Raw genomic sequence first — 19,940 nt, 5'->3', positions numbered from 1 at the left:
AGGGCAGTTTCTGGAACTAGGTGGTCCGGAGAGTTTCGGTCTGATGCAACCTGTGAATCTGATTGTGTTCCCCTGCCTCGGGCCAGTTGGCCTTACTATAGAAAATTTTATTCAAGCCAACCTGAGAATTATAACCTAGGAGACAGTCTTGCAGAAAGCCCTGAGGACTGTTCCACCAGTTAGAGGTAAAAGCACAGTTATAGGACTTCCCTGTGGTCCAGTGGTTAAGACTCTGCGCTTCCATTGCAGGGGACACGGGTTCGATCCCTGATCGGGTAACTAAGATCCCATGTGCCAAGTGATGCAGCCAAAAAATTTTTAAATAATAATAAATTAAAAAAAAACACAGTTATATACGTTTTTGAGAAAAGGGGTTATATATTAAATGACGTTTACACAATCCACATCTGCAGGTACAAAGCGAGTAGTGGGTCATTGTGACCCTTTACAAGATTAAGAAGTAAGATTATCTCCTAAGAAGTTATGGAGTAGTGGGTCATTATGACCCTTTATAAGATCAAGAAGGAAGGTATCTTCGAAGAAGGTCTGGTTAATGCACATGCACAGTATACACTAAAGGCGAGGGAGGAGGCCAAGCAGGCAAAGAAATATTTTATGCTTGAATTTTTCTTGTCTTGCCATAAAATATGAGTTTTATTTTATCAGTGAGATTGACAATGTTCAATTTTATCTGAGTCCTGTGCTCCTGGAAAACAGCAACAAACCCCCTTAACCTTTGTTTTCCAAAATCCCCCACGCTTTTGTGTTTCTGGAAATAACTTACCTGAAAGAACCACTCTTCCCCAAATAATTTAGAAGAGACTCCCTGTCACCAGTTGTCACTACTCTTACAAATTCACATATGACTCCCTTGTTTATCTGTGGCAAGACCAGACACAGATGACCCTTCTTTGTCTCCTGAGTGATTAAGATTAGAATGGTTTATCCCTCTGAAACTAGCCAGACACAAAGATAAACACTTCCTAATCGGCTGATTGAGACTTCTTCTGATTGCAGAACCATTCCAACTCTACCTCCCCCCACCTTGTAACTTATCTACTCCTTCCTGTAAAAGTCTAAGATGAAGCCACTCTGACAAGACCCTTTGATCTTCACATTTGGATGGCTCTCCCTGTTGCAACAGCCTGGATAAAATCACCCCCTTAATTCTCCTGTGCGTTTTGTCTTTGACATCTCTTTCAGACAAATACATTCACAAGCCAGAACTCCTTGGTGTGGAAACTATGATCTTGGCACTTATGTGCCATGTAGCAGGATGGATTCAATCCAATTGAACACACCATTCATTGGGCATCTTCTATGTGCAAAGCACTTTGTGAGACACCGGACTGTGGGATGAATAAACCTGCCAGGAGCAAAATACTATTACCTTCTAGGTAAATTATCATCATCACAACTTTCATCGAGCCTGTACAACAACCTTTTGAAAAAGATATCCCCATGTAGATATTATTGTCTCTGTTATCTTAGCCTCGCTTTTCTCTTCTGTAAAATGAAAATAATAGTGCCTACGCTGCAGGGATTTGAGAGGAATTAGTGAGTTAATGCATGAAATGTTAGCCTGTTATTATTACAGACTATGTTGGAAAAGCAGTTTGGTCTTCTCAATGCAGTGAGAGGCCGTTGTCCACGAAAAGAATCTAGATCACACTCAGTGTCTCCCACTCTCTTAGGTCACTCATGAACCAAGTGGCCAGAGGCAGATCCCTGCAAAAAGGTCACCTTGCTTCTGCTCCTGTGACCCCTGCCACCCTGGTGTAGCAGAAGCTGTCACTGTCACGCCCAATTCCCTGTGGCCTTTTAATGGGCTCCAGCCCATTGCCAGCTGCCAGTATCTGCTTCTCTCAGCCTGAAGGCTCTTTTTGGTTTTTTTTCTCCCCAGAATCGAGGAAGGTTGTTCTTCCCAGGTACAGATCCAGCTGAAAGTGACCAGGGGCACTCTCCAAGGAGCAGTCCTCAACCAGTGACACTAGGGAGTTGGTGTTAAATATCTCTGTTCCCTCAACTTTTGGGTGGGAAAATTCTGAGACATATGTTTTGTGCTAGGTTTTCCCCAGGGAATTAACTCTACTCTCTACTGGCTTAATAACGCACTGCCCCTTTCTTGGGTCACTTCTGCACTTCCTGCACCTTCCACATAAACACTTGTGCTCAAGTCCATGATTCAGGGTCTGCTTCCCAGAGAAGCCACACGTACCACCAGGCTCAACTGATTAGACAAAGATTGAGCCTTAATCCAAGACAGCCCCCCGTGGTGGGCCAGAACTGCACTCTGTGCATGAATATGATTAAGCAAAGCAACCTGATTCTTTTTCTCAGGGAGCAGAGAAGAAAGAAACTAAAGTGAGAAAAAGGAAAAAGCAACAGATGAGTTGGATGCTGGCACCCCCATTGATGTGCTTTCCCGGGCATGTGTATGTCTCTGTGCAGTTTTGTTTGTTTTGGCCCCACCGCATGGCTTGCAGGATCTCAGTTCCCTGACCAGGGATTGAACCTGGACCATGGTAGTGAAAGCCCAAAATCCTAACCACAAGGCAACCAAGGAACTCCTTCCGTGCAGTTTTATAACAGCTTCCACCTCTGAGTCAACCTAAGCACAGTCTTAAAAAGTCCAACTCACAGAGGCTTCAGGATCAGACTTGAGTTCAGATCAGTTCTGTGTGGTCTTCAGCAAATACAGCTGAGCGCTTCTGAGCCTCAGTTTCCCCAGTTCTAAGCGGGAAAAGACTAACCACCTCATAGGAATTTGTAAGGATTAAATGAAGGAATATGTGCTAGACAACCTGGGACATAGTGTGTGATCAGCAAATGTAGCTCGGTCCCTTACCTGAGATCATCTACAGGTACCAGCATCTACAAAAAGTTCCTGTCTTTTGGTCACCATGGCGAGCCTGAGCAACCTCATAAATTTCCTCTAATGAAGCTGAGATATTTTCGTTTTTCCCTGCTGTGCTTGTCTGTGTCTTGCATAGATTAAAAACTCCCCGAGGAGTCATTTTAGAGTATGTGGTCTGACCATTTACAACCCACATCATCTACTGTGATACGGGCAAAAATCATCAAACAGGAAAAATCGAAAAGGTTCAATTCAGTCTTCCCTGAGCCCAAAGTTGCCTCTATAGTTTTGGTGGCTTAGGGAACATCTAGAGAGTAAGACTGAGAACAATTGTTGGTTGGCTTTGGAAGGAAGACCAGGCTTCAGCCAGTTGGTGTAATTTGAGAGAACACCAAGTAAGACGCCCTGCTCCACTGACTTTTATCCTACCTTCCCTTCAGGTTTGTAATTCATTTCGATTCCTCCTGAGTACCTGATCACACCAGGTCCTGAGCTAAGCCTGAGGGTCTCAGATAAGAATCTGGCCCAGGACCTACGCTGAGGAGCTCACCGTCAGCAACATCATTTTCCTCCTTTGTGAAATGAAGGCATCGGACAAAGTGATTTTTAAATCCATTCTTATGTTGAAATTGTATGATTTTTAAGAACACGAGGTCAATTCTAGGAGGAAGCCCTGTGAAGAAAGGCTTTGCTTGGAGATAAAGATGAGGATGGGAGATGATTGAAATGTCGTAGATTTTTGCAAAGGGCCCAGCATCTCTCTTTCCATGAGTCTAAAAGGACTGTCAGGTAACTGGGACCCTGTCACATGGATAAGCTGTGTCCACCTCTGAGATTCAGAATGTCTGGGCCGGACCTCTACAGTCAGTTCTGTTTTAATGCTTGTTTTGTAGATGTGAATTTGTCCCAATGCAATTGATACATCAGAGAATAACTTGGCTGTAATGCAAATTTTAATTTCATCCACAAGAAACACTAGGTGAAAGAAGAAAACAGGACCCTTCTGACCCAACTTTGCAGCAAATAAAAAACGAATCTGGACCGAAGCAAGGAGAGACTTTATTTGAAGCGTTTATTGCAAGGAGGGGAAGGGGACAAGGTACAGTTGCAATGGGGAGAAACGTCCGCCATAGATCTGCACCGTCTCAAGGTTTAGGCCAGGAGGTTCTTTGATGGAGAGAAGTAATCAAAGCCGGAAAGAACCAGCTGTGGAGAGAAGGATGAGAGCCTGGTATGATGGATTGGACAGAGTAACTCAGAGAATGTCAGCCCACTCTGAGGAGGCCCCGGGAGGGGGCGGGGCGTGCTGGATGTTGCCTCAGGGTCCCGGTGGGCCAAAGCTCAGGGGCCTGGGGGGAGGAGAGAGTCTTAAACCAAAGTTTGGCTGACAGGAGTTTTGTTCCGATTGATCAGTGGGACAAAACAATTCAGCTACTCATTTACAAGGTGAAGAATGGGTATTTGCAAGCTGTGTGGTTGGCCTTGTCTTAGGTTAATAAGGGGGTCATCTAGAGTCTTATCTAAGTCACATGGGAAACGTGGGTTTTTGGGTTTTGGGGGGTATTTTTTTGCCTGTTTCTGGAACACAAAAAGGTGAGGGGGTTTCTTTAGCCATCGCTGTTTCCCAGTATTACAGGACTCCAGTCAAATTCAGCATCGTCCCTGGGAATATGCAAACACGCCCACACGCGAGCACTTCAAACACCCGCAGCTGCCTCGGTTCTCCACCTGTGTTACGGGCACACCTACCCCCATCTGGTGTCACAGCTGGCTCTCAGATTTCACGTAACATTCTTCCACCATTTCACCATAACTCACAAGCTGTAACCCCTCCCCAACTTCCACAAGCAAACTTCAGCTCTTTCTCAAGGAAAGGTGCCGTATTTATCGCGGTGGTTATGTATTTCTTAACCATTTAATATGTGTAAGACTACGGCACTATTTTTATTAGGTTCCTACCTTTTTTTTTAAATGCGTCACTGAAAGCATTTTCCAGGGTTGTGCCCTTAGCCCATTTTCCCCATAAGCCCTGTGGTCTGTAATTGCACGGTCTGGCCCAGCACAGGCATTCTCAGCAACACGTAATATAGTCATGTGATAGCAGAGCTGACTGTACTGGCTATAGGATGAGCAGCCTCTTTGGAGAGAAAGGACCTGGAGCGACGACCCCATACGAGTGCAGGATCGCTGGTCTCTGCGGTGTGTGTTCTGCAGGGTTGTGCTCCATGACGCCGTGAAGGTTTGTGTCTAGCACAGGAGTACCCAGCGGAGGTGGGGAGTGGGGCTGGGATCCGCAGCTTGCTCTGCTTGCCAAGCTCTTGGCTCTGCTGGTTCGGAGGAAGCTCCTGTTCTTAACTTGCACAGGAAAGAGGAGGAAAAGAGTTTTTAGTTGCATTTGGAATTGGAGTGAGTTAATTAAATGAACAAGATTGTGTCTGAAACCCCAAAATGAGACTCTCCTAATAACCTAAAGAAGTGCTTCCAAATCTCCTAGAAAAGGATGCTGTGTATTGAACACTCAAGGCCCAAGGCAACTGGCCAGGAGCTCTGGCTGCCCAGGGCCCCACCCAGGCTGCTCTGAGGGCTCAAGGGATGCAACATCCCTACACCTTCAGACTCCCGGGTGCCATGCAGAGCTTTGACCAAAGTGAAGGTAAAATGAAAGGTTCTCACCCAAATGATATAATGGGACCATTACTCAATAGAAAAGAGGGGAGGGGTGGGGGGAGGGAGAAAAGATATGTGCCAGTTGAACCATCTACTGGAAAATTAAAGCTATTTCTGTATTAAGGTGACCACACTTCCCAATGTACCCAGTACAGCCTTGGTGAATGTGCCCCCTTTATTCTCAAAAGGGTCCTGCTCACCCTCTTTATTCTCCCAAAGTTGAGACGCCTTAATAAATATTTGGTGAAAAAGCCTGTGGTGTAATAAGAAATACATATTTGGTTTTTGTCCCCGGTTTCTGGCGATCCTAGATTCTAAAAGGATTCTAAAACGCTTGGAATTTTCTAAGTGATAGGAGTGTCTTTTGTTATTTGTAATGAACCCTTTCAACCAGACCTGAGTTTATGCTAATAAGGTGACCCTTGCTGAGCCCTTAGATAGCTTAGAATGGAGACCTGTCCCCAGAGGAACCAACCCTGTGATTATAGGATCAGAATTTTCAGCCTCACTTCATCTCTGGGGAGGTGAGAGGGGCTGCCAGTTGAGTTCAATCACCAATGGAAAATGATTTATCAATCAAGCCTACATAATAAAACTTCCGTTAAAACCCTAAACAGTGGGGTTTGGGGAGCTTCCCAGTTGATGAACATATCTATGTGCTGAGAGGGTGCCTCATCCCATCTCCATGGGGACAGAGGCTACTGCACTCTGGACACTTCAGGACCTCGCTTATACACCTCTTCATCTGCCACTGGTCATTTCAATCTAATCCAATAAAACAGAAAGAAGAAGCCAACTTTTTTGACCCAACCCAAGGCTACCACTTCAAGTCTTCCTTAATCCCCTCCTTCACCTCCAACTAGAGTAGATCACTTCCTTCTCTGAGCCCTGGTGTTTGACCAGGTTCATACCCCTGCCGGAGAGCCAGGAATGCTCACTTGTATCACTTACGAATGTTTTGGGCTACAAGCCACAAGCTCATCCAGCAGTGGCTTACATAAAGCAGACATGTACTATCTCACTTCATAAGGAGACTAGGAGTCCGAGGATCCAGTGAAATCCAGTCAGAGGTCCAATGAGATCTTTCAAGAGAACCAGTCTCTTCTCACATTTTGGTTCCTCCTTCCTAAGCTGTTAGTTTTTTTCATTTTCACTCCTGTCATCTCAGGGTCACAAGATGGTCCTAGCCATTAGGCATAAATCCTCATACCAACCTCCCAAAGAAGAAAGAAAGGGCATGAGCAATAACATCTTCTCCTTCTGAAGCTCTGTCTTTTCTGTGGATATTGAGGCCCCCAAGCAGATGTCCCCTTAAGTCACTTTGCTGGGGCCAGGAACACTCACAAAGAGGGATGGGATTGCCAGGGCTGCCTTAGACAAATGGTAATTCTTCCTGGGGCTGGGAGACGGAATCTCTGCCCTTACCACATCCTGGGGAGGGGGTGGAGGGTGGAGAATGGCTTTTGGGCTCTGAAGCGGCCCACGTTGACCATCCATTTCCCTTGGCAGTCAGTTTCTCAGTGCGTCTGCACCTCCAATACCTGGACCCTTCTTGCAGACCTCGCAGGAGGCAGCCCTCCTCTCTTCCCCCTCTCAGGAATGCTGAAAGTCCCCCAAGGAGCTGGAGAGCACTCAATAAATGTATTATGAATAAATGACAACAAAAAAGAAGAAAAGATTTGGTTTTATGAAGTGAAGCAGGAAGGGGGAGAATTTGGAAGAAATGTGTTTCATAGACTTAATGAACAATAGAACACAAAGATTAGGAATTCGTTGCCGGGAGCCCATGACTGAGTGTCAGGGAGTTCCACGAACCCCTGCAACTGTACGGAGAGCGTAAACGTGTATATGAATCTTGGGTATGGAGTGTCCTTGGTTTATGTCGCATCCTGAAAGTTTCTGCAACCCCCAAGAAACCTAAAAGTCCCACCTCGAATGGCCTGAAATGACACTCTTCAATTACCAGAGGGCAAACCAGGAGCCAGCATCCTACGGTGCATTATAACCTAACTGATCAGAGCAGCCAGGGCACCCAGTTCCTGGGACTTATCACTGGACGGCAGCCTTCTCCATCCCTTCTCTTTTTAGGAAACCAGTGCAGAGCTGCCCTTACTCTGCCTCCCAGCACAGCCTGGAAAGCGTGTCTCACGCTGACTCACTAGCATCCTCCCCCGAACAACTGTCTGCAGGCTCCATCACTCACTCTTGCTGACACACTGCCCTGGAAAGAGCCGATTCTATGTGAGTGGCTGTGTGGGTATAGGGAACACTGGGGGGAGGGGCTAAGGAACGGAGAAGGGGTGGAGGTAGAGGGGGTATCCACCATACAGAGTCACCCCAGCCTGGAAGAGGGAAGGGAAGTTTACTTATAGATGCTGGTGAGATACCTGTTAAAGTATAAGCAGCCTCTGCAGAGCCCAGAGCTTGCGCTTGGGAGTGGGGAATTGAGAGAAGTCCTTCTCCTCTTCCTCAGTGAGCAGCTTCTTCTCACTTATCAGGTTGGAGAGAAGCCTGCTGAGTCTGCTTTGGGAAGCTGAGTGTGCTAATCGGAGGATAGCACCCCAGCCATAATTCAGTGTGAGACCAGGCCCAGGAGAGCTTTCTCTGTTCAGCTTCCCTGGTATGCACCCTGGTTAATGCCTGGATTTGCTGTGTGATCTTGGGAAACTCATTTGGCCTCTCTGGTTCTCGGTTAGAAGTTACAGGGTTGCACTACATCATCTGACTGCACAAAGGTTACTCCAGGAGGGTTCCAGTGAGGGGTCTTAAAGGCTGGGAGAAGAGGCCCCCAAAGAAGAAACAGAGGGACCCTGGCCTCTGGACATCTCATACCTATGATTCTCCAGCATGGCTGCCCTTTAGAATCGGAGAGCTTGGTATATATGAGGATTGCTCCCATACCTACCGACTCAGAATCTTGCGGGGAATGGGAACTGGAACGGGGACTTTCAGAAAGCTCTCCAGGAAATCCTGAAGCAGCAGGTGTTGGAGATCCAGGATCTGAGCCAACCCACAGTGCCGCTAACCACTTCCTTCCCAGCTGCCCTGCTGCCCACATTGGAGATGCCAATTGCAGAAGGCAGTCTTCACTTCAAAGGGAAAGAAAAAGCCTTCTGAATCCAAGAATCTCTGAAAACAATGGGGTCCACATCTCAGTGGGTCCTCCGTGGGCAGTGAATCTCCGGCAGCCAGCCGCTTGGAGCACATCCTGCTCACACACATCTGTTGCGCTGTGCTGCCAGTCTCCTCTGAGAAGCATCATTTCCAGAGCCACAAGTCTACGAAGATCCTGAGTGGAAATATCACTGTCATTGAGGTGGTGACAGACACAATACCAAGAACACTGTACTTATTACCAGTGGAGAAAAACACTGAATGGGTTTCTGAATAACCTCGGAATGACTCAGCGTGCAGGAATTCATGAGAAAACGTGGCCCCGCTCCTCTCAGACGTGCCCTTGGCACCATTGGTTTCTGAAATTTGCATTCCTAGACGGAAGATGGGGATGCAGAGAGCAGCGGCTGAGATGGGGTGGGGAAGGGAGGGGTTCAGATGAGTGCCGGGTGGTGGCTGCCTAGGGAAAAAACGATAGGGCCTGGAATTGTTTCGTCACAATGACAGACTCTATGTGGTTTCAGAAAAAAGGAAATTTATGACCACACGTGAAAGAGCCCTGAGCTATATCTGATTCAATGTCATAAGGAACCTTTCTCCAGCTTCTGGTTCCGCTTTCCTCTGCGGGAGCTTAAGTGTTGGCTAGGCCCTCCCATTGTGGTGGCAGAGATGATCCCCAGTGGCTCCAGGCCACCAGCTTAGCCGCTCCAGGCCACCAGTTTTGCCACTCCAGAGAAAGGATTCCTCTTTGTCTAGATGATCCAGCCAAAGTCTGAGGGTGGAATCTCATTTCCAGGTGTGTCATCTGAATTCCCAGAGCAAAGCAAAGCACAGTGGCCAGGCCTGGAGCCAAAAGGCGAGGTCAGCCCCACTCAAACCACATGAACTGACAGGATGGCAATGGCGTCTTAAGGGAAAATTAGGGTGCTGCTATCGAAAGAAGGGGGGCCAGATGCTGAGGAGGCACTCAGGAGCTCTTTCCGATCACCACAGCAGGTATGAAAAGTGCTTGCTTTGCCTGTTCTGTGCTCACTTCTACCATCGCTTTTCCTAGATAGATATTTCTTTACCTGCTGGTTATATGCTTTGGAGGAGCAGCTGTGACCCCTATCACCTTGACACTAGCAGCTCGAAGTTTACTATATAGTAGGTGCTTAATAAATCTGAGTGGAATGATGTAACTAGCACAGGAGTCAGATTAGAAAATCCTGAGTTTTTGTCTTAATTCTGTCCCTAATTTGTATGTCAGCTTTGAATATTGCTTCTTCCTCTTGGGCCTCTTTCTAATATACTAGATGAGGGGTTGGCAAACTTTCTCTGTGGAGGGCCAGACAGTAAATATTCTAGGCTTCGTGAGCCATAGGGTCTCTGTCACAATCATTCAACTCCACCACTGCAGCATGAAAGCAGACAGATAATATGTGAACACGTGGGCATTGCTGTGTTTCAATAACGTTTTATTTACAAAAACAGGCAATGGCCCAAATGTGGCTGTCTAGCCAGAGTTTACCACTCCTCTAGTAGATGATTGTTCCCTTTAACTATTGCTATGTGACAGGCCACTCGGAAATATAGCAACTTAAAAGAACGGGAATCAGTTATTTTGCCCGTGAATCTGCAATTTGCGAGACTCTTCAGGTATGGCTTATCTCTGCTCCAGGCAGCTTCAGCTGGGGAAATTCAGCTGAGGTTGGAGGATCCGCTTTCAAGACTGTTCACTCACGTGGTGGACAAGTTGGTGCTGACTGTCAGCTGGGAATTCATCTGGGGCTGCCGGCCAGAGGCTTGATACATTTTTTCCCCAGTTTTATTGAAATATAATTGACAAACAGCACTGTATAAGTTTAAGGCATAAAGCATAATGACTGACTTATAGATATCGTGAAATGATTGCAATAAAAAATTTAGTTAACGTCCATCATCTCACATAGACTTTTTTTTTTAAAGAAAGAAGATGGTACGTCTTCATGCGGGCTTTTGCATAGGGCTGCTTACGCTTCCCCACAGTATGGCAGCTGTGTTCTAACAGTAAGTACTCCAACAGATGAGAAGTGGAAGCTGTCAGTGTCTCAAGGTCTGAGTCGGGGAACTGGCACAGTGCAGCTTCTGTCACCTGCTGTTACTGGTCAAGCAGTCACAGAGTTCACAGAGTTCCCACCTCTCAATAAAAGGAATGTCAGAGAATTTGCAGGCATATGCAATTGATCACAATGACCTCTAAGGGCTCTGCTAGTTCAGATGCACCACGGTATGAAGACTCAACAAGCTGACCTTGGATTCCGGGAGCAACTGTCTAATTCCTTAAGTTGACTCTGTAAGAGAGCATCACCGTAACCCATACCTGAATCCCTCAGGTCCCTCAACATTTATAATGCCCTGCAACCTCTCCGTCCTTTCCATCCCCACCACCACCCCTCAGAGCCACCTGAAGGTTGCAATGGCCTCTTAACTAGTCTCTTGGTTCCCAGTCTATCCATGTATGCTTCCAAAGTCATCCCCCTAAACCATCTCTCTAATGCTCCTTAATCAAAGTCGTCGGTGACTTCCCACTGCCAGATTGGCTCCACTTTCTTTTCCAGGCTTACTTCTGAATACTTCTTTCAAGCTGAAAAGTCATATCCTTTGCCTGAAATGTTTAATTCTCTCTTCCATCCCTCTTACAATGAAACGGGACCCAGCCATTTAGGGCCAGCCTCTAAAAATCCCTTGGTGCTTTTCCTAATTCTTAGACTTTAATTGTGCGGTCTTTATTATATGGTGGGAAGCTTAGGCCAACTTTTATCTTATCCTCTGTGCTTTTCTTATCCCTGTGCTATATGCAGGGACCATAACTTATTCCTCTCTGTGGCTTTGTATACAGAGGGTGCTTGGAAAGAGCCTGGTGAAGGGAAGCCAACAGATCTCAACCTCTTGTCATCCCCCTTCCTGCCTCCTTGTCGTGGGCAATCCCAGGAACCAGGGCTGCAACTTCCCTGGCTTATGAGCCTTCCTCCTGCGCCTCTTATTCTGATTCCCGGTTATGAGTAATAGCAGCTAATCTTTCCAGGAAAGGCTTATGCATGTACAGGGGTCCAATATCAGCTTATCCCAGAGAAAACTGAAGAGTTGCCCGCCCCGTTAGAAACCAAGCTTCCTTTTGGCTTGGTTTGTTTCCCCAGCTAACTGGATTTTTGCTGCTAGTCTACGCCTTAACATTTAGGCCTAACTCTGACCTGGCCCCTTCCCAGCCCAGAACCCTTCACTTGGCAACCCGTGCTCCTCAGGATGACATTCGAGCTCCTCATCCTGAAGTCCTTCAGGACCTGGTCCTCACGTACTTGTCCACCTTCGTTGCTGTCAAATCTCTCTCCTCGAATGAGTCTCCCCTCATTCCATTATATCGTGTGCTTTAGTCCCTCTGAATTGTCTGGAGTCTCGGAAAAGATGAAGCCTCTTCAATGCCTTGGGACCTTTGCCTGTGCTCTTTCCTCTTCCTGGAATGGCCTCCATGCTGTGTCTGATTGAGACCAGGCTCTAATGTCACCACCTCCATGAAGCCTTCCCTCATTTTCCTCCTCCTCTTCCAACTGGGTTAGAATGTCCTTACCCTGCTCCTGTGGACCCTAGTGCTTCCCTTGGCCGTAGCACCTATTACACTGGGTTGATGGCACTTTTAAAAAAATGCCTGGGCTTCCCTGGTGGCGCAGTGGTTGAGAGTCCGCCTGCCGATGCAGAGGACGCGGGTTCGTGCCCCGGTCCGGGAAGATCCCACATGCCGTGGAGTGGCTGGGCCCGTGAGCCATGGCCGCTGAGCCTGCGCGTCCGGAGCCTGTGCTCCGCAACGGGAGAGGCCACAACAGTGAGAGGCCCACGTACCGAAAGAAAAAAAAATTCTGTCCCCCTCTAGATTATGATCTCTTAGAGGGCAGAGGTTTGAGCTTTTTTCCTCTTCTAATGCCAATGCCTTGGCAGAGCAAACATTTATTGGATGGATAAATGGTTGCTCATTACTTTGTAGACAATTTTGAAAAACAGAATAATAAATCTTAAAAGTCAAATAACACACTGGGGAAAAAAACAGTTGTTATATATATGATAAAGAGTTAATATATCTATATTACAAAAATCTTTTATGAACCAATAAGGAAACACTTAATCTCCAAAGAACATGAGGCTAAAAACATGAACACAAAATAAACACAAATGGCCAATAAACATATGGGAAAAAAAGCCCAATAAAGCCTTACACATGAAACATTATACCATTTGATGTTTCATATTATTAAACGTGAAAAATGGCAAGATTTGGTTTTAATGAGGTTGTGAGGAAAGGAGGACTTTCCTCCACGGCTGGTGGAATATTCCTGAGCTCATTTTGACAATATGTTCTAAAAGTCTTTTAAATGCGTAGGCTCTGCTAACCAACTATTCTACTAGAATTTTTATTCCAAGGAATTAAATAGTAATACACACACATCTTCACATACAGCTCCCATTAATTCCTCATTATTTTCTGATGGATCACTCTGCCGCTAAGAATACACTGTCATTACAGTCGAAGGAGCTGATAGTATCTCACCACTCATTCAGGAACCAGAGCAGAAAAGTCCTCTAGTTTGGCAACGGTTTGATCATTGGCTACCAGCCTGTGGGAAGCCTTTCTCGGGCTGCTGTAATAAAGTTGGTCATAATTTATATAGGATCCATAAATTCATCATCTGCTGTTCTAGTTGAAAGACATCCAGCAATTACTTGAAAGATCAGTTTGGCTGGAGAATTCTGGCTTGGCAATTGGAAAGGGAAAGTATTTACTGAGCACCTCTGAGTGCCAAGAAGTTACTTATATGACCTCATTTTCTCTCTTGTTGGATAGCCAGCATTATCTCTAGTTTACTGATGGAAAAACTAAGATACCATATAAGGAGGAAAACTAGGATATGTACCAGGTATGCCCCACTTCAAAGCCCATGGATTTTCCATTGGAGGGCAGTAGACCAGTTCTTTACAGCTTAGCACTTAGACAGCCCATTGGTTGTTCAAGCAAAGAAGATTAAACATAGCTCTTCTGATTGCTCTTCATTAAACTGTATTGAGTGAAATATTGTATGACACCCACATGCAGTAGCTTCAAGTCTTTTCTCAGATACATAATCATAACCTATCATTCAGATGGAAGGAAAATAATCTGATTCTGAGCAAGACAGAGTGGAACAGGCTACGGAATGGATTCTCAGTGCAATTTCCTTTAAGCAAGTACTCAATCAGAGTACCCAGATGTGTTGTGATAACTGTTTGGGAACAGACTTCCCTGTCCTGGCAGCTTGGAAGTTCCTCTGAAATGGTTCCTTTTCTGCACATTCTATAAAGTGAACAGACAAGCCTTACTGCATCTGTAGCATATCATAAGAAAATAATGATTATTAGGCTGGTGCCGTAGTACCTCTCCCAGAGCCACAGGTATTGGTGTCTCATGCCTTAGAGCAGCCCTGTGATAGGCGTAGCAAACCTGGACGTGGCTCTGTGACTGAGGTTGGGCAGCAAACAGGAAAGATCAAAAATGTATCAGACTACTTAGAAGTGACTCACTGGGTCTTGTTTGTTTTATCGCTGTTGTTGTTTTGGGTAGAGTGGTTCAATTTGCAGTTAAACTTTTTTTAAAAATTGGATTTGGTTTGTTAGAGGTTCGATAAATACATATAGTTCATGTGGGGTTTTGTTTGTTTATCTGTTTGTTTAGGTTTGTTTTTGCTTGCTTTAAGTTCAAATACCTGCTTCAAAGGTAGAGTGAAATATAAAATTATACATAGACATACGCACAGCAATATAGCCAAGGAATATATCTTTAACCACCCATAATAAAAATTAAATTATACCATCACATCAGCAGCCTCATTTTATCTTCTTGGTGTTCCTACCTATCACCATTCTACAGATGGGGAGTTTATCGCAAAAAGTAATTAATAGACTTGTAGCTTGTCCAATATTATATCCAGTGGTTCTCAGTCTTCTTGTGTGAGAAGATGCCTTTGAATACTGGAGTTTGGGGCAGGCCACTTGGTGAGGTTAAAAGACCTACTAAGATGAAGGGAGCAGAAATTACAGTACAATGGTTGCCAGAGTCAGAGAACGTTTTAGAGCATAAGGGAGGCAGTTAACATACTGTTTTCTGGAAGGAACCATCCATGCAACTATGCCCCTCACCAAGGAAACTTCTTTAGTGCTCTGACCCCACCCCTTATATATTCTAGCCTAATACAGTAGTCAGTAGCCACATGTGGCTACTGAGAACTTGGGGCCATTCTGAATTGAGATGTGCTATCACTAAAATACACACATGATTTTGAAAATTTAGTATGAAATAGAGAATGTAAAATATCTCAAAAATCATTTTTTCTATTGACTACATGTTAAGATAACACGTAATCTGGGTGTATTGGGTTAAATAAAATATATTATTAAAATTTATCTCACCTGTTTTTGTTTTTTTAATAAATTTATTTATTGATTTTTGGCCACGTTGGGTCTTCTTTGCTGTGTGTGGGCTTTCTCTAGTTGCGGTGAGCGGGGGCTACTCTTCGTTGCGGTGCACGGGCTTCTCATTGCGGTGGCTTCTCTTGTTGCGGAGCTCGGGCTCTAGGCACGTGGGCTTCAGTAGTTGTGGCTCACGGGCCCAGTAGTTGTGGCTTGAGGGCTCTAGAGCGCAGGCTCAGTAGTTGTGGCGCACGGGCTTAGTTGCTCCGCGGCATGTGAGATCTTCCCGGATCAGGGCTCGAACCCGTGTCCCCTGCATTGGCAGTCAGATTCTTAACCACTGCGCCACCAGGGAAGTCCTCACCTGTTTCTTTTAACTTCTTTTAATATGGCTACTAGAAAAGTTCTCAATAAAATTATGTATGTGGTTCACATAATATTTCCATTGAACCAACCTGGTCCAGAGACCAAGTTCCCTCATGTTCCAGAAAATATACAACACTTCATCGGAGCTGGCTTGGTGTTGCTTCTTACCTTTCAACAGGACAATGCAAGGGACATGGTTCCTGAAGATAGTACGTGAATCAAGACAGATCCTGACCAAGGGAAATGGTCAGGATCTGTACCTGCTAGAGAGGTACAGCCATGAATCAATAGCATAAACCCAGAATACAAATCGTCCCAGCCTCTTTCCAGTTTGGAGATCATTCTTTACATGATGCACTTTTTTTTTCCAATTTAGGGGAATTTTATTTCAAACTTTGCCCACAGAAAGAAAGCTTAATTAATACGTTTTATATCATCCAACATTTGTAGTTCACAAAATTCAGAGGTACATGACATGTGTCCTTGGAGTTCAGGGAGAGGCATGCCCTGCTATGCCCTGCATCTTGTAACAACATGCCATCCAGCAGGCGATATGCAATGGCATCTTTTCTTAGTTATTACAAAAATTTTTTTACATAATGATTAAAACTTTGCATTACACTCAGAAAGACAGTCCAGTGGTTGAGAAATGCTGAATTAGTCAGATCAGGGGACAGAGCAGGCCATAGGCAGACATTCCTCTTCACCCCTAACCTCATATATAAATAGCACTCATGTTCTAAGGTTGACCGTAGTACCATTGTTGTTCAGAGACCACCAGATTGGGAAGGGACCTCAGCAGTTGTCAGGGCTGGTCCCTGCTCTGTACAGGGGTCTCCTTAGTGTAATTCTTGATAGCTGCCATCTGTTGGAACCCCCCAATTGGAATAGAAACCTCCCTCCCACTCCAGGAACCAGGTGGTTGGAGGTGTTTTTGTTTTTGTTTTTAACAGCTCTGACTGTATAAACTTCATGCATATATTGAAAAAAGTGGTCAGATGTTCACTGTGCCATGACCTTAATAAGATCTAGAATTCAGAGTAAATTCCCTCCCCGAACAAGGATGAATTTCGATGCAAGCTTAGCTACTTATGTTTTTCCATGCCTCATAACCAATTTCACCATCAGTTGCCTCACCTAAAAAAAAGGAGGAGGGGGGAGTGAGAAAACAGAGCTTACTGAGTTGTAAAGACTCGAGAGAGGAGAAAGGATTCTCCAGATGCTAAGTGCTGCATGCCTGCTGGTCTGTTTGTCTCAATTCAGAGTGCTTACTTCTTTCAAACAGGCAGGGGCTTCCTTCCAAGCGCCCACCAAGCTCTTGCTTTCACAAAGATGCATTGGCCATTACTCAGGGCCTGTTCTCTTCTAGGCATTTACAAATTGATTTGTTCCCGTGTTTCCAGGTAGAGAAGGTAAACAGCTGAGGAATGATCCATGGGTGAAGACTGGGAGTCCATGGGGGGCTTTGTATCTGGAGGAAGAGGTATGGAGTGAGAAGGCGATGACCCAGAGTCCCGGGGGAGAGCAGAGGCTGTGTGCATGGTGTCTACAGACTGCAAATAAACACCCAAAACGGAGAGAATGGGACAGAAAGAGCACTTGGTTTGGAGTAAAACAGAGATGGGTCTACCTTCTAGCTCTGTCACTTACCAGCTGCATGACCTTGGAGAATTCACATCATCTCTTTGAGTCTCTTTCATCTATAAAATGGGAATAATAGTATCTACCTTGTGGTATAAAGTAGTGCTTAAGTGTTTAGCACCTGGAGCCAGACTGCAATCTATTAGCTGTATGGCCTTTGGAAACCTGTTTTGTAAAACAGATTTATGGAGGTATGACTGTCATAAAATAAACTGCATATGTTCAAAGCATACAATTTTATAAGTTTCGACATATGTAAACACACGTGAGACCATCACCACCACCAAGGTAATGAACACACCCATCCCCTCCCAAAGTTTCCTCCTGCCCCTCCCACCCCTCCCAGTAACCCTCATTCCCAGAACACCACTGCTCCGCTTTCTGTCATAACAGATTGATTTGCATTTTCTTTGTTTAGTTTTGGATACTTTCTATCCCTATGTCATCAAGTTCACTAAAGTTCTCTGATGTATAATATGCCATGCATTTCCTCTGATGTATTTTTATCTCTGATGTTGTAGTTTTCATCTCTTAGAACGTCAGTTTGGGTATTTTGATCTTTTAAGTATCTTCCTTGTATCTACGTAACAGGCCTATTCTTTCCTCTAGCTTCTAGAACATATGGAATAAAGTTATAACGACGGTTTCAATGTCCTTATCTACTAGTTCTATCATCTACGTCATTTCTGGGTCAGGTTTAATTGATTTTTCTCCTTACTTTACTGCTTTTTTATTGGATGCCAGACATTATAAATTTTACCGTGTTGTGTACTGGACATTGTTGTATTAAACAAACAAACAAATCTGAATAGAGATCATTTTAATTTAGGACACTTATAACCAGAAAAGATAAAATGTATAGCTTTTAAACTGTACGCATTTAGCCCATCCACTTACCATTTTATCTGGCCAGGTCGTCGTTATGTATTTCTAAAATATATTTTTGAGCTGTTTTTCTGGGATGTGGTTCAGTTACTTGAGAGCAGTTTCATCCTTTCAGGGCTTTATTTTATGTTTTATTTAGCATGACCAGAGCAATATTTAGTCAGTGTTAATTTTCTCTGCGAATGAGGCAATACCCTTTTCAGTCCTTTCACTAATGCCCCATGTATTCTGAGAGTTTTCCACTCTGGCTGTTTCCAGTCTTGTGGGAACTCTCAGCCATGTTCCACTAGTTCTTTCAGGTGGTTCTTTCCTCAATCTTGGCAATTTCCACACATACGTGCACTTGTCAGTAAACGGAAGACTTGTGAGTGACCCTCTGACAGGCACCAGAGTTCTCTCTCTGTTAAGCTCCCTTCTCTCTGGCACTTTACCTTACAACCACTAGCCACCTTGACTTTCTTGAACTCCCAACTCTGTATCCTCAACTCAAGGAGGCTGAGTTGGGGATATCAGGCTCTACCCCATATCCCCATCAGCATTGTAGACTAGAAACTTTCTCCAGGCAGAAAGCTGGTGTGTGCATAAGACACCTCCTTTGTTTCCCATCTCTCAGAGATTACTGTCCTTTGTTGACTGATAGCCAATATCCTGAGAGCTGTTGTTTGGTTTTTCAGTTAATCAAGACGGAAAGTAAGTCTGATCCCTGTTTCTCTAGTTTGGCTAGAAGTAGAAACCAGGAAATTTACTTAAACTCTCTAAGACTCAATTTCCTTACCTATAAAATGCAAATAAAAATAGCACCCATGTCATAGAGCTGTTGCAAGGATTAAATGCTTTAATACGTGAGTCTAATACATGGTAATTGCTCAGTAGGTAGAAGCTATCAGTTTTGTTGTATTAATAATCGTTATTGGACTTCCCTGGTGGCGCCGTTGTTAAGAATCCACCTGCCGATGCAGGGGACACGGGTTCGAGCCCTGGTCCGGGAACATCCCACGTGCTGCGGAGCAGCTAAACCTGTGCACCACAGCTACTGAAGCCTGCGTGCCACAGCTAGTGAAGCCCACACGCCTAGAGCCCGAGCTCTGCAACAAGAGAAGCCACCACAGTGAGAAGCCCACGCACCGCAATGAAAAGTAGCCCCTGCTCGCCACAACTAGAGAAAGCCCACGTGCAGCAACGAAGACCCAAGGCAGCCAAAAATAAATAAATAAATTGATTTCTTTTTAAAGTTGTTGTTGTTGTTATTATTATGTATGGATGGGTTTCTGGGATCTGTAAAACCCCTGAATTTTCAGTCCCAAGCAGAGTACCTGACACTTCAGTGGTATTAAATATTTGTAACTTTACTACTGTACCCCAGACCTCTCCAGCAGATAGCTACTCAGCCTCGTACTTTGGAGCAGGTATAGAATGACCTTTGAGATCTTTAACAGCCGTCATTTCTATGCCTCAAAGATCTAATGGATATTCTCATTGAGCAAATTAGCATTTGCAGCAAACATACTTCACTCCGGATTTATTATGTCCCCTAAATTAATGTAACAAGCGTATTTGGAAGAGCAAACCAGAGTTTAATTCATGAGTCTGGAGGTCAGTCTCTGAGTTAGCAAGAGGAATTCAGGGCAAGAAAGAAAGAGCTGATTCCAATCCTTCCCAGGCTAACCATATGGGCAAATGAGATAGAGAACTCAGCTCTTTTAAAAAGGAAAGAAACCGGGCTTCCCTGGTGGTGCAGTCATGGGAACCCGCCTGCCAGTGCAGGGGACGAGGGTTCGAGCCCTGGTCGGGGAAGATCCCACGCGCTGCGGAGCAACTAGGACTGTGCACCACATCTGCTGAGCCTGTGCTCTACAGTCTGCGAGCCACAGCTGCTGGGCCCACGTGCCTAGAACCAGTGCTCCACAACGGGAGAGGCCACTGCAGTGAGAAGCCCACGCACCGCAGCGAAGAGTGGCCC

At 45.1% G+C, this 19,940-nt stretch overlaps 1 long non-coding RNA gene across 2 annotated transcripts; it reads left to right on the top strand.

Moving 5' to 3' along the window:
- Positions 1–9,348: 9,348 nt before the first annotated feature.
- LOC125964732 (uncharacterized) lies at positions 9,349–19,172 on the top strand. 2 transcript variants are annotated; one of them, XR_007477975.1, is made up of 3 exons: positions 9,349–9,634; positions 10,586–10,666; positions 18,940–19,172. It is a non-coding gene; the product is annotated as an uncharacterized LOC125964732 (long non-coding RNA). The 2 variants fall into 2 exon arrangements; XR_007477976.1 differs by lacking the exon at positions 18,940–19,172 and adding an exon at positions 16,858–17,409.
- Positions 19,173–19,940: the final 768 nt, after the last annotated feature.

The sequence above is a fragment of the Orcinus orca genome, chromosome 6, assembly GCF_937001465.1.
Source record: "Orcinus orca chromosome 6, mOrcOrc1.1, whole genome shotgun sequence".
Lineage (NCBI taxonomy): Eukaryota > Metazoa > Chordata > Mammalia > Artiodactyla > Delphinidae > Orcinus > Orcinus orca.
Note: the sequence above shows the minus strand (reverse complement) of the source record. Positions and strands in the feature narration are given on the sequence as shown.